The sequence below is a fragment of the Eleutherodactylus coqui genome, chromosome 6, assembly GCF_035609145.1.
Source record: "Eleutherodactylus coqui strain aEleCoq1 chromosome 6, aEleCoq1.hap1, whole genome shotgun sequence".
Classification (NCBI taxonomy): Eukaryota; Metazoa; Chordata; class Amphibia; order Anura; family Eleutherodactylidae; genus Eleutherodactylus; species Eleutherodactylus coqui.
This window is the reverse complement of record NC_089842.1, coordinates 127,437,503-127,453,507: the sequence shown is the minus strand read 5'-3', so window position 1 is coordinate 127,453,507 and position 16,005 is coordinate 127,437,503. Positions and strand designations below refer to the sequence as shown.

Genomic DNA, 16,005 nt, shown 5'->3' with positions numbered 1-16,005 from the left:
GTGCACAGCGTGCATCAGGTAGTCAGAGAAGCGGTGCGCCCCCTTTGTTCTTCCATAGGAACCTAAACAGCAACTTGGCACGTTATATTACAGCATGCATCCAAGCCAGTCATGCGCGATCCCATCCGCTGAGCTGCTGTATCCAAGCCAGTCATGCGCGATCCCATCCGCTGAGCTGCTGTATCCAAGCCAGTCATGCGCGATCCCATCCGCTGAGCTGCTGTATCCAAGCCAGTCATGCGCGATCCCATCCGCTGAGCTGCTGTATCCAAGCCAGTCATGCGCGATCCCATCCGCTGAGCTGCTATATCCAAGCAAGTCATGCGCAATCCCATCCGCTGAGCTGCTGTATCCAAGCCAGTCCTGTGTGATCCCATCCGCTGAGCTGCTGTATCCAAGCAAGTCATGCGCGATCCCATCCGCTGAGCTGCTGTATCCAAGTAAGTCATGCGCGATCCCATCCGCTGAGCTGCTGTATCCGAGCCAGTCCTGCGCGATACCGTCTGCTGAGCTGCTGTATCCAAGCCAGTCCTGCGCGATACCATCTGCTGAGCTGCTGTATGCAAGCCAGTCATGCGCAATACCATCTGCTGAATCCAAGCTAGTCATGCGCGATCCCATCCGCTGAGCTGCTGTATCCGAGCCAGTCCTGCGTGATACCGTCTGCTGAGCTGCTGTATCCAAGCCAGTCCTGTGCGATACCATCTGCTGAGCTGCTGTATGCAAGCCAGTCATGCGCGATACCATCTGCTGAATCCAAGCTAGTCATGCGCGATACTATTTACTGAGCTGCTGTATCCAAGCCAGTCCTGCGCGATTCCATCTGCTGAGCTGCTGTATCCAAGCCAGTCATCCGCGATACTATTTACTGAGCTGCTGTATCCAAGCTTATCATGTGTGAAACGGTCTGCTAAGTCTCTGTGATAAAATAGACTGTCAGGATTGAAGGGGCAGCCTCTAGTTGTAGCCTACTTAAGAATAATGTTTTAACTGCTTTAAGCATTAACCCTTTGCAATCCAATTTTGGATTCAGGGTTTCCTAGGGGGCTTTCTCTTCCTGCCATTACACAATGGCGCCATTTGCTGGCTAGAGCCAGTACTGCGGTATGGGACATGCTGGAGAGGCCCCGGACAACAGAGCGGCCAGTAATGTACAGTAAGTATATCCTGCCGGACATCTTCCGACATTGGAGCTGTACAGCCTTCAATTAGAATGTCTTCAGACGTCAGACAGTGGATTGGAAAGGGTTAAAAGACACCTCTTTAGGAAGGCCTTCCACACATTCCCTAATCTAATTGTTCTCCATTTACCCCTCTGCTACATTACACCCCAGAACCCAACCCCCTTCACCCCACTGGAGCCCCCACCCACCTTACTGTACTTTATCTCTGTACATACATAGATATTAGCGGCTGAGTGGCTTATACAAATACCACCATATTTGACTCAAATATGGCTGAAGGAATGTATACAACTAGCACTTCTACCTCGCCCCCTCCTTCCCCATAGATTGTAAGCTCTTGTGAGCAGGGACCATATGGCTTCTGTTCAAAATTGTGTTGAATACGGTATGCAATGCCTGATTCTGTCTAGTCACGCTCCCTCCGATTTGTAAATGCTGTGAAGTATGTCATGGAAAGCCTCATAGCTCTTCCATGTGAGGGTTCCAAACCTGGTTTTGCCTTACACATACTGATGAAAAGAAGTGTGAAGGTGTCCTTAATCTGTGGCTTAGTCCAGGCAAAATATTATATTTCTAGATTTTATATCCTTCCAAACCCCCAGTCCGCTGATACCAGAGAAGAGAAACATCTGACAAGCAGCTCCGATATCATCACCTTCATTAATAAGTGCATTCCAGCCATGAGTGATCAGCGACATCCCGGTAACATAATTACACACCCTATAGATTCACAGTTATGTAACCGCGCGATAACAGGTGAGATATATTTATAGTCAGACATGAGTCACGACTGTTATTATAGTATCCAGGCCATGCCCGGAGCCCAAAAAGAGGTTGAGAAAATACATAGAATTTACATGCAGGATTATGTAAGATGAATATTTCAGGGAATTACATGAATAGTACTTCCGCGATATGGTCCAATCACAAAAGGGTGTGGCCACATAGGAGAATATGTACATTAGTTACCCTGTGCAGATCTTGAGTTACATCAAACATTTTACTCCAGAGCTGCACTCATCAAAGGAGTTCTTCCACAAAAGGAGTTTATCACCTATCTACAGCATAGGAAATAGGTGTCCTATTCGTGGGGATCTGACCACTGGGACCCCCTCCAACTACAATGGGGAACACAAAAATGGAGTGGAGGTCATGGGTGCATACTGCTGCGCGATTCATTTAAATGGAACTGCTAGAGATGGCCAAGCGCTTGTACTCTGCTATCTTTGAAATGAACGGAGGGGTAGTACACACGAATGACCATGGCTCCATTAATTCCAGTACACTCAGGACGCCCACCTTCGATTTTAGTGGGGGTCCCTGCAGACAAGACTCCCGCTTATCAAATACGTATTCCCTATGCTGTAGATAAGGAATAAGTTATCTTCATGGAGCGTACTCTCTAAAGGGAGCGTCAGCACAGTTAGGCTGCCTGTCCACGGGCGTTGCGGTATTCCGCAGCGGGAGCCGCTGCCCAGGAGCCGGAGCCAGCAGATGGATCTCCGCGGTGAGCCTATCTGACAGATAGGCCCCCTTGTCCATGGGCGTTGCGAGGTTCCGCGGCAGATCTCTGCCGAGGGAGCCGCCTGAAAGCAGAAGCCGAATTTCCCCCGGTCAGCCCTTTCTGATAGATAGGCTGGCCGCAGGGAATCGGGGCAATTCGCAGCACGCTGCGAATTGCCCGCCACGAGCCGAGAATCGCCGTGATTCTCCGCTCGTGGACAGGGGCCGGCACTTTCCATAGCAATGCTATGGAAAGCGTCGGCTGGCGTGATTCACCGGGGACAGGGGGCTATAGGCTCACCGCAGAGAATCACGGCAATTCGTAGCATGCTGCGATTTGCCGCTCGCGAGCGGAGAATTTCTATGGAAAGCTTGCGCTGAGTTCCCCGCGGCCAGATTATCGCAGCAGGGAACGCAATGCAATAACACCCGTGGACAGGCGTTATGCCTTATGCTGTCCAAACTGCAGGCATCATGTTATAGAGCAGACCGATATATAGTTTTATTTGGAAAGATTTAGTATAATTTTATTGATTTTACATCTCTGCTTTTTCTAAGCTGAACAGTCCGGTGGGTGGCCCTATCAGTGATTGACAGCTCCTTCTGTATATACCATAGTCATACAGATAGCTGTCAATCATTAACCCTTTCCAATCCACTGTGACCTCTGAAGACATTAGGATTTAAAGCTGTACAGCTCCAATGTTGGAAGACATCCGTCAGGGTTCTCTTACTGTATATTGTCAGCCTCCCTGCTGTCAGAGCCTATCCAACGTGTCACCTCATGCAGTACTGGCTTTAGCCAGCATATAGCACCGTTGTATAACGGCAGATAAAGAGTAAGCCCCCCCTAGGAAAACCAGGATACAAATTGAGTTGGGAAGGGTTAATAGGACCACCCATTGGACTGCTCAGCTCGGAATGAACAGAGGTGTAAATGGATAAAAACACAAGTTATACTGAATCTTTCCCCATAAAACTATATAACCATCTGCTTTGCCCACCCCTGCTCTATAACATGATGCCTGCAGTTTGGACAGCATAACTGAGGTTCCCTTAAATTAATCACCCTGCACCGAATCACATCCTGTATTACTACTCCAGAACTCCACTCCCAGTTCTACAGCTTCAGAATTGAAATCTCCCAACATTCCCTGCTTGTTCAGCGTAACCCAGAGTTTCCTCTAGTGATTTATGTTATGCAAACTGTCATCTTTACACCAGACACTATACAGTCATCTTATTTAAAGAACATGTTCCCCTCCTGCATTATGGAGGTTCCGCTAAGCTGTTAGGGCACACTTACACAGACGTATGTAACGCACATAAATACGCATTACACAGCAGATACACATGTAACATGTATACTTGCTGCTTATGTCAAATTCCCATTGCCTATATTGGTGTGTATTACCCACATAAAAGGCACCAAAATAGGACATGCAACTTTTTTTTTGCATGAGCATGGGAAAAAAAAAGGCAGGTGTGAGTGACGCAACAGAATCCAATGGGCTTCTAGCACCGCATATTGTGCAAGCCCTTCAAGTGTGTCCACAAGACAGTCAATACGCAATAAAAGTTTGCCAATCCCAATTCTGCTAAATACTAAAATCCTAATCTGCGGCAGAGTTAAGGCCCATTTAGAGACAACGATTATTGCTCAAAAAAACACTCAAGCCATCTTTTGAGTGATAATCGTTGTGTGTAGCTGCACTGACATCGTGCAGTATTCGTTCTCCCATCACTCATCGTTGTCTGCAGCGTGCTGAAAGACAGCGATCAGCCTCATCAGGGATTCACAGCAGGATACAGCTAATACTATTGTTTCAGCTGTATTCCGCTCCCTGATGACAGGCAGGGTATGAAGAACGCAGCTGTCCAGCTCTGTTCTCCATACCCCGCATGGAGCACTCGGCTATATAACAGCCGGGTGCTCCGTGCAGAAAACAGCTGGATGCAGAAGACAAGCAGGGCCACCCGCTTGTATTCTGCATCCTCCGCGCAGAGCGCTTGGCTGTATAACAGCCGGGCGCTCCGAGCAGGGAACAGCTGAATGCAGAAGGCAAGCAAGGACATCCCGCTTGTCCTCTGCATCCCCCGTTCCAGCAGGGAACAGCTGGATGCAGCGAACAAGCGGCCCCCTGCTTGTTCTCTGCATCCTCCGGAGCACAAGGTGATCGCTCAAAGTTTGAGCGACCATCTTGCGATGTAAATGACACAACAATTATCACTCAAAATACATTTTTTGAGCGATAATCGTTGTGTCTAAATGGACCTTAACTTACTATTGCTGCAGGTCATCCGGGGTACAGAAACTGCTCTGAACATCATTTCTACAGACAGCTCATATTTCTGGGAATCATAATAGAACCAATAAAATTGGTGACAGATGCGCTCATTCAACCTTATAGAATTCAGCTATCAGTTTCTCATTATGTAAAACTGTAACTGTACCAAGTCCAAGAGTCTCTGAATACAAAGTGGCCCCTTTCACCACTAGGGCCACAGCCCATTACACTCTATACCCATGATTATGTATTACCAATAGGGCAATAAATACTGCACAAGAACAAACTTAAATCCCCAGTAAATCCTGGAGTTGTTCTCCATCAAGTTGGTGACAATTCTTTTCAGCCATTTCTAAAAGGTACGTTTAACACAGGACGATTATCCCTCAAACAAATTGCTTAAAACAGCGATTTTCGGCAATAGGGGTCCCATTTACACGAAGCCACCGACAGGACACTGAAGGAGAATTGGCTCAGTAGTCAGTAACCGCTTTGTTTCAGCTCACTGAATCGAAGCAACTAGCCAGAGACTTCTCACTTTGTGTAAACAGTTCAATGTGAATGGAGACGGCGTCTGGAAGAGATCTCTGGCGCGCCCCGCCTCCATTCCCTGGCCGACTATCACTCCTGTACAATGTTGTTGGGATGGCTGTCAGACACACTAGTTCTGTTTCTGGGAGCAGCTAATAAGGCCAATATTACAGCTTATTTGAACTTTGATACATTGGCAAATCGGCACTGTGGGGGGCACTAAGGGGACTTGGCAGAGTTTGAGACATGGCTTAATGAAAAAAAAAAATGTCACATTACCCAGCTTTGGAAACCACCCTTTTAAAGACCCTGCACTTGCCCTGGATATTAAGAAAGTAATCTCCAGAGAAGTATGAAACTAAAAATGAGTTGATAACGGGTGGAGATTCTCTTTAGGTGCCTTCTTGATACAATAACGGTACAGCGGGGGCAGTGATACTATACTGATCTGCTTTGTTGCCTGGCGTAACTTAGCAGCAAGCACATAGCCCCGTCTTGGAGGCGAGCCTCCTAGCTCTCCATCACACTCACCAAATTCTTGTGGGTTCATTCAGCTGCCAAGTAGAGGTTCAGTTATTGCCAAGCTGAGCGGCTGCAGAGGGAAAAATAATAAAGCACAAGACCCGTGACTCAGTGCCCACTCACTGCAGAGGTGAAGCTGGCAGAGAGCTAATAACATTGGACCACACCTAAATAACACAGCAGGGTCGTCACCTCTGCAGATCTGCCCTACAGGAAGCGGCCCTGATAATTCATGGAATGTTCCAGAACATCAGCTCTAACTCATCAGCAGGGTGAAGGATACAGACACTGGTATGCATCAAGCTGGACACAGCTCATACCAGGCACAAGAAGTAGGGGGTCATATTGGTTTACAACCTGGTTCTTTTTTTAAACATCATATTTTTGCATTGTCCCAAAGGGAATCTCAGAGCAGAGCAGGGCAGAGCATCCCCAGTACAACTCCATCTGGACTCCCATGATACATCGACCCCTTAACAGACATATCCATAAGATCTGCTCATTTAACGTAATGGTGTACCCAAAGACTGCAGGACCCGGGTAACCTTTTAACAATAATCGTGTCCTGAGAGCAAACAGAACATTTGGAGCGGGTCAAATACAACATCTGATTGATCAAAATGACCTCCATTAGAGGGAAATTACATTGTATCAGTGTAGAGAAACACAATTCTCTCTACAATCACAAGACTTTGTTACAATGTATGAAGGTACCTTTACAGGGGCCATTATTGCCTAAATAAATCACTGGAAACAGGAAATTCGGGCAATAGTTACCCCTTGTACAAGCAGCTGCCGTCAGGGCACTGAGCGGCAAATCGCTCATTTGTTGGAGTTTACTTGGCTTTTAGCTCACTTAGCTGTCGGCCTGTGTAAACAGGAGTCTATCAATCTTTGAGTGACTGCCTGTATACTGTGTTCTGGAAAGGGATATCCGGCCCGCATCACCTCCATTCACCGAATGATCATCACTTCTGCGTAATACACATATGCGCCCAACAGTCATTCCATGTCAAGAGATTACGAGGCTGTTTAAAATCAGAGGATTCCCCCTTATTTTCTACACCTCTTGATGCAAGCTAAAAGCAAAAGCAGATACTTGTAAATGGCGAGGGTCTGACCTTTCCTTTGAAGCATACAGAGCACAATTGATGCCAGTTGCCTAAAGAAGATTTTAAACGAAATGATTACATTAGAAAAAAAATCATTCAAACAAGCGAAAGTGAATGATCATTCCATCTAAACACGAGCCAAGGATGAACAAGAATAGTTCGTTTTCATTCGGCATTTATTTTATGCAGGCATACAATTCATCATAGGCTCGTCCACATGTTGTCCAGTCTCTCACATTATCTTATACAGTGAATGTAAAAGACTGAATGATACTCCTTTGAATAAGCCAACGATGTGTCTGCCTGTCTAAGGCTGCATGTCCATGGGTGTGAAGTTTTCCGTAGCGTTGTAATGGAAAGCGCAGCAGCGGCGTCCACGAGCGGGATCTAAATCGCGGCATGCCGCGATTCTTTGCTGTCAGATAGGCTCACCACTGAGACATGTCAGCGCTTAACCCTTGTCTTCCGCGGCAGAATATCGCTGGCGATATTCCGCAATGGCCGTGGACAGGGGAGGGGGCCTAAACAGACTGCACGACCGATCGAGCTAGTGGTGATGTCACTGGCTTGTTCAAACGAGAATTGGCTCATCTATAAGCAGCCTCAGTGAGAGTATACAAGTTTTGGATTGGGGCTTCAGGCTTCACCTCTGCATATTACAAATCCTGCTCCTTATCACATTTCCCAATTTTGATTAAGACAGACGTCTTATATACAGGGAATAAGGTCCCTTTCAGACTACAGCTATATTTCCGTTGCTTAGCTCAGCCATATTTGCCGAACAAAAATATTGAAAGCACCGGATGTAGCATGTGCTGGACACATAGTATCCAATGACCCATATTTATTATAATGGGGACCGCCGGGATCTCCGCATGCCGCCAAGCATTTTCCCCAGGCGGAGCTCCAATGCAGATGCGAGCAGGGCCTAATATAGCTGTATGACAACTGTTAAGACAGGCCCAGATAAGTATATACTTTTACAATATACATTAATACTGTCTTACAGTTAATGCAAACAGTCTTAACATGTGCCAGATCAACAGTGACTCAGGCTAAATGATAAATCTGGCGCATTTTTAGTTCACAAAATGCAGAGTTCAAAATCACAGCATTTTACCACGATTTTCAGTGGCGTTTTTGAATGCATTGTACAGCGTTTTTTTAACATACGCCATCATTGTGATGAGGTGCATTGAAAAGCGCTAAAACACACGAAAATAGAGCAGGCAGCACTTGAAAACACGGTCTTAGACACTTCTGTCCAACTTCACAACACCCATTAGTTGGCTTAGCTTATGCCAGTTGTGCACCAAAATTAGGCCATGCCCCTTTCCCATAGAGCTCCCTATTTTCAGTCACAGCAAAATAAGTTTGTAAAAGTTTCTAAAGCACATCATAAAGAATGTGATGCTTGTACAGTACAAAGCATGCAAAACAGTTTCTGGTGTAATTTGAGCCAGAAAACTGGCATATTTGTAATAGTAAATCTGCTGTGAATAAAGTAGATAAATAAAAGCGTTGCACTGGGGTAGTGAAACATGTTTTTCACATGTGTGGAAAAAAATGCAGCATGTCCTATTTTGGTCCATATATGAGTTTATGGCAGAAGTAAAAATATGCAGTTTATATGCATGGTATTCATGCAGAAAAGAAGAGAGAATCTCCTGGGTACTATTGTATTATGTCTCCATCAGAACAATGGGTGGAGACCTTGAGTGACAGCTAAGCGGTAAGTAACACCCCCAAAGGTCCTGATTGGCTGTCTGCTGCAAGATCCTCGCAGCGTGGAGATTTAGTTATAGCTGGAATGTAGGGTTAGAGTTCGTTTCAGTGTTAGGCTTATATAATTAGCTGTAAATCGTTCCATCTTACAGCGGGGCCGTGGTAGAATGGAAGTACTTACACCAAATAATATAAGCCTAACACAGAAACTAACCCTAACCCTCCATCCTAGCAAAAAAGGTTTCCCGACGCTGCGAGGATATTATCTATCCTGAAGATCTTATCTATCCATTAACATGGGAGTCCCAGAAAACACCTATCAAAACATGGAGCCTAAAGAATGGTAAAACATTGTTATAGGGTTTTATATTGGACTCATTTTCATATTTGGCTAAAATTTAGTGCAGGAAAAGAAAAAAAAAACAAAAAACTAAAATTAAGAACAAGACTAGAATCAGACATGCAGTATTTGATCAACTTTTTTGAGCTAAGCACAGGAGTGAAAGATGACTTTCCTATAAGGCTGGTTTCATATGAGCATATAAAACCGGATTCATATTATGGATGCATTTCAAAAGATATTACATGCTTATGGCATCCTTTTTGACCCGTATCTGCCTTGATACTATTATATTATGTTGGACAAATATTTAGCAATATTTGCTGATTAAAAAAAAAAAAAAAAAATGTGGAGGCAAATATGCAAAAAAGTAGATTGCTCAGAGATTTTTAAAAAACTGTCAAAAAAAAAAGAAAAAAAATACAGCCTTGCGATGCCCTATAGATTTACATTAGCTCCATATTATGGTCCTAGCATGGAGTTAAAATATATTAGCCTGAATGTGGCCTATAGTGTTCCTAGTCTTTGGATACACTTCTGACTTGTGTGCCTCCTTACAATTATTTTATATAGGCTGCAATTTTTTATGATGGAAATGCCAGATATGATTTTTCAAACATACAACTATTCGTCATAAATTTGCATCTTTACTAAAGCCTAACCAACCACAGATTTATTTTAGCCCCCCAATTTTATAATCAGCCAACAGCCAGATCTGGGGTAGGGGCAAAATTGGAACATTTATGGTGAATTTTTACAAATGCATTCTACTGGTGGCACCATTGCTGGTGCACCACTAAAGATGTTCAGTTATCTCACTGACAGTAGGTGTTGGATACAACTTAAAAAAGTTATATGGGCCCCCAAAAACAGATTTAAACTTGCTCATGGTGGTGGAAGACTAGTAAAAGTCTTACCTCAGCTCTCTAACAGTTCCTCGCTGCTTCTTGACACAGTTGTGATGGCACCAAACAGGGACACAACGACTACAGGCAGTAATTGGCTCACTTTGACTGGTGATTACCTACAGCCTGTAATGTCCCGGTGACAAAACATCACTGCTGCTGTAGCAGGAACGGTGGGGGAGCAGTCGGGCAAGTATAACTTATGAATGTTTTTCCACCACCCTGAACCAGTTCTAAACCATTTTGGGGGGGTTGGATAGCTTTTTTATATGCGTTGTTCACACATCTGCATCTTTAAATTAGGGGTGCATAAAGAAAATCGAAGCATACCTATAGCAGGGGGCTCTGACATATAGCCCTCCGGCTGTGGCAAAAATACATCTTCTGTAACTGTCAGGATGGGCAAAGTTGGTTGCAGTTTTGTAACAGCTGGAAAGCCACAGGTTGGTCTATGGTGACTCTGCTGAATCTGTGTTGGATTTTTCCTTGATAATTCCACCTCAAAATCTGTGGCGGTACTCCGCAGCTAAACTGCCATGCAGGAAAACATCATTCATGTGTATGACCTCATTCAAAGGAATGGGGTTCATATTTGTGTGAGAGTTGTTTGTCTTGCAATGTTCGAGTTTCTCGCCCCTGTGAAGGCGGCCTTACACATGGGTTTACAACACAAATCAATGGGGCAAATCCGCATCAAGAACTAACTAGTCATTTTTTTTCTTCACACCCCAATTTCAGATTTGTGCACCAAAAAAAAAATCCCATACCATATAGACAGTGAAATAAAATTCCATTAAAGGGGTTGTCTGGTTACTAGACAAAATCCCTTTATTAGGATAAAATAATCAGAGCTATAGTTACCCCTCCGCCGCTGCCCTGTTCCAGCATTGCAATCCCAGCGTTTGTTGTAACAGCAGTTGTCACTGAATTCGGGTAACTGCTGCACTGTCACATTCCTGAACTGCTGGCATCATGGCACCCAGAATGTGAGCTCTGATGCCAGGAGAAGAGTGATAACACTGAAGCCTCTGATTGGCTGCAGAGGTCACCTGACCTCTGGTGACAGCCACTGTCACAACAAATGCCGGAACCAAAGCGAGACTACAGCTCTGGATTCCAGAGTCAGCAAGCGGTAAGTATATTTTACTACAAACAGCTCTATTAAAGGGATGTTGTCCGGTAACAAGACAACCCCGTTTAAAGGGGTTTTCCAGGGAAATACTATCCATGACCGATCCTCCTGAGGATCAAGTGAAGATCATCCCTAAAAACATAAAATGTATATATCCAATATTTTTAGTGACTATAAACAAACATAAATCACACTGCGTAATCCTAAACAGGAACCTGCTCCGCAGCATGCACAAGTAGGCTACTGCAGACGGCCAGGTCGGATCCGCTGCGAGAATTCTCGCAGCGGGATCCGACCCGCGCCCCTGCAGGGACCAATGCGGGTCTCACCTGCTCCCGTGGCTCCGCGAAATGCCGGCTGCCGGGACATGCGCTGAGCGGAGCCGGCCTGGCACTACTGACATTTCTGTGCGGACCTCTGCGAGACCCGCACAGAAATAGAACATGCCGCGATTTGTTCTCCGCATGTGATTTTATGCAGACAAATCGCGGCCATCTTCCTAGAATTGTGTTTTCTAATGCAATCCTATGGCAGCGGGCCTGCTGCGGAATTTCCGCCCATGTGCAGGGGGCCGTAGTGTTAATGCTTGTTCACATCAGTTTTTGGAGTTCAGTTTTCCTGCACCATTCAAGGAGCAGGAAAACAGCACAACCCTGGTGAAATCGTTCTCTCTTATTACAGAACCGAGCGGTGCCAAGCAGACCCCCATTGACAATAAGGGGGTCCATTCAATTTCCGGTGCACCGTATGGAATTTCACTGGAATTTACAGGACAAAATAGTACAACTTGCTACACTATTTCATCCTATTTTCTATTGGCAATCAACGACGAAGATTGCAGATGGAAACTCCAGTGCTAATGTGAATGAACGCTTAAATATGTCTTTGCCGGACCAATCTCTCTACATGAATTGTGTGAGATATGTTGGAAGCAAATCAGGAAGAACACCCATTTGCATCTTCGTACAAGCCTAAAAAAATTATTCCAGTAAGACACTACATATGTTGCATGTGCACACCATTCGGAGAAACGAATAGAAATTTTGGATCACCGAGCTTGAAAAGTCCATGGCTGAAATTCAGTGTTGATCGAGTACAGTTGTAGGCAGCACGGACTAACCTGGATGCATCACACGTTAAATAGGACTTCTGTCAGGAACAACTTCCAAATATCCATCACCTGACATTGCTGAGATGTCCACAATCCCAAAGACCCATATTTCACGATCCAGGAAACAACCACAATAGTACTTTATTTTGTAACTAAAACAAGACTCACCAATTTGAACATAATCACCGCTGCCACTGAGCAAAACGATGTTAGTACAAGAAAAAAGTTATAAATGTCAGCTATGGTGTGTTCGGACGCTCCAGTCAGTTGTGCAGCTTGTTTTTCAGAGCTTTCCAAACACCAGAAGTCAGCAATGTGAAGCCCCTTTTTCAGAAAGATGTGCAACTTTTCAAAGAAAGAGCTTTTTCTGATGGATGCCCACAATGACGCACAGTCCTTGTTAATACATTTCCAGGAATATCCATCAGAACATGCGACGAGCGATCCAACGCAGAGCTTGATGGCAGCTTATGCAGTCAAAATTGTTTGCAAGTCAATAGTGCTGTTTCATGAACTCAATGACATTGGTGTTATTCATACCAACTAGAAGAAGCTGGAGTGTCTTCTCAAAGAAAGGCTTTTACTTTGAGGTTCTAGTAAGAGCTCCCTCACACGAGCATATATTACCATGTAATACATAGTACCAATCTTCACACTGATTGTCAAATGTGCCTCATACTTGCAAAATCCATGCACAAAAAGATGGCAGTATGCATTATCTTGGTGCGTATTACATGCGTATATATGCCAAGATAGTGTATGGGGATTGTCGGCATGCAGCAAGTATACAATACATTGCGTATTTGCTGCATGCTCCTGCATGGGAGATATGTGTGCGGTGCAAAAAAGACTCTTGGGTGAGAGAGTCCATAGAATATCCATTATTGCCCATAGCAACAAATCTAAGCTCAGCTTTCATTTTACTACAGCTAATTAATATATGAAAGATGAGCTCTTATTAACTGCTATGGGCGACAAAGGACATTCTTTCAGCTTAATGAATTTCCCCAAATGTCACTGAGGAAGCAAGGGACAAAATCTTCACTTGATCCCCTTAGGTAATCAATAGCTGATCGGCTAGAGTCTACCACTGTGGACCCCAGCCAATCAGCACTGCAACACACAAGGGTACAGAGCGAAAGCTGCTGCTCTACTTCATGTGTAGTGGCCAGCATATGTAACTGTAGGTACAGCTACCATTAATTTTAATGATACCCCAGCCTGCAATTACACGCACTGGCTACTACACTGGGGTGAGAGAAGCAGCTTCCACTTTGTACACCTGTGTGCAGCAGCATTGGCAGCAGGTACCTGATCAGCAGGGACGCTGAGCTCTAGCTGATCAGCTATTGAGGACTGATCCTGAGAATAGGTCATCAATAGTATTTCCCTGGAAAACCTCATGAAAACCTGTAGGACGTACATTTGCTGAGGAATCTGCACCAAAATCTGCTGTGTTAACCAGATCTTAAGCCCATTGTTTTAAATGGGGCTAGCAAAGCATCACATACTATGCGCAAGCAAGTGCAATGCTTCCCATTGAAAACAATAGGAAACACACTGCGCAATCCTACGCCTCGGCTGTGAGCTATGCCAGAGGGTCGCTACTTCCCTGAAGTGTTGCAAGGTGGTAATAACACAAAATCGCCTTGCATATACGGTGATATCACATGTCGCTAAGCACAATATTGAGCCAAGTTTCATGGCCCCATATCGCACTCACCCATGTGAAAGTAGCCTTATAGGTGATCGCATTACAGAATGGGAACAATTCTCCTAGTAAGTCCCAACTCTTCCCTATAAAAGGTCCACCGCAAAAGCCTGACCAGAGCTGCTGTTGTCAGAATACCCTCCTCATACAGATATTAGGTCCATTCACACAGTAAGGGCTCATTCACACTTCAGTGTTTGATCTTTAGTCTTTAAGCCAAAAACAAGAGGAGAGTAAAAAAAAAAAAAGGGGGGGGGGGGGAATGTACATTGTAAAATGTTTCCAACACACTGATGAGGAGCACACATAGCATTTCTGGTGTGCTCTGGTTCTAGCAGACACCAGCACTCATCCAGAGCCATGCTAATAGGTCCTGTCTGCAGACACCACTGGGCATTTTGCTCCCGGAAATGTAGCAAATCTTAAACAGACACATTGATACTTTGTTTATATTGCCTGACTGTAATATTTACATGTAGCAGATCATAGTTTACAGTGTAGTGATCAGATAAAGTGTAAGACATCCATTACATTCAATCAAAAATCAATGCATCAGTGATTGTTCCGTAAGCGAGACGGTTCAGCGTAACAATAGAGACAATTCTGTACAGACTGGGAATGCTGACCCCTTATTGACTCCCAGATACCAGTCAGTATCACACAATAGCAAACAGTGGAGTTTAGAGTCAAACAAATGGTGGAAGTTAGAGGAATGACTATGAAAGCTGACAATAACACCAGTCCAGATCCTGACAAACAGCAACCCCCCCAGCTGTCAGAAGAGCCCAGATCTGTTGGAGCACCTAGAGGGGACAGGCTGCCCTGCCAAGACCTGGATCCCCCTGCTAAAGCCACAGCTCTTAATATAGATCGATGAAAAGCCCTTCTAGACTTCCAAGAAAGTCCCCACCCCCACCCCCACCCTGAACCTATATACTGCTTTACCTCTCCTCCCTGTGACCCTCCAGCAGCCCAGATCCAGTGTATCACTCTGTCAGGTATACAGCTTCTACAAAGTATCACTCCATGGAGTGCAGAACACATACAGTGGATGAAGTCCACTCCATGGGGCACACAGCAGCTGCCAGGAGCACCTACCTGCTGCACAGATCCAGGGCTGAGCTGCTCTTCTGCTCTCGGTACTAGGAGGCAGCCTGGTCCTCGGTCCACATTACACGGGGCACCCCACTCTGCACAGTCCTGCTGCAGCACCTCTCAACACTTCTACTCACTTCCTGTCTGGGAGAGCTGGCAGCAGATCACTGCGCTCTGTGATGAGGCCCCGGGGGTAAACCGTCCAAAAAAGCTTTTGCTATGAAATAGTTCCACCTAGGTCCGCACACGGTAGAGTACCAGCTGTCCTGGGCAAGGAAGACTTGGCACTACGAAAGAGAGTGAAGGAAAGAAAGATGTAGTGCCGCGCGGAGGAATATGTGGTCTTGTGTAGATATGTGCCTGCTGCTGCCCATGATGTCAGGAGGTTGGAATGCCAGGCAGCGGGAATGTCAGTGCTGGGACAGCTGCTCTCCTCCAGCCCTGGGACATTACAGAAATAGAGGGCAGTAGAAGAAATATGTGTCATGGGAATGGTGAAAATAGATATTAACCGCACTACAACTCCCAGCATCCCATGACTGATGCACAAATGTGTGGTGGCCTTGGTGTCTCCCATCTACATGTGGCAGGCATGCTGAGAGTTGGAGTCCGCGACTCTGCCTGGTTATGAGCTGGTCTGCGGAGGGGATGCACCATCACGGAATTGGGCAATATGCCTTTCAGGAGTCTGGGAAAGGTGGCTGATGAACTTTGTGGAGATGTAATAATAATGGACTACCGTTTAGGACTCGGCTCTCCCAGAAACACATAAGGGGGATGTATGAAACTGTCTGCGGATAACCTTCACAGGCCGTAAACGCTGCGGGCACTGCGCAATAAAAATAC

General features: G+C 45.3%; 1 protein-coding gene across 2 annotated transcripts in view; it reads right to left on the bottom strand.

The window, feature by feature from the left end:
- PTPN21 (protein tyrosine phosphatase non-receptor type 21) overlaps positions 1–15,487 on the bottom strand; it is a 55,035-nt gene extending 39,548 nt beyond the window's left edge. For both annotated transcript variants that reach the window (XM_066607586.1, XM_066607587.1), the window contains exon 1: positions 15,163–15,487. The gene's annotated coding sequence lies outside the window, so the exon portion shown is untranslated. The remainder of the gene's footprint in view (positions 1–15,162) is intronic.
- Between the last annotated feature and the right edge of the window lie 518 nt (positions 15,488–16,005).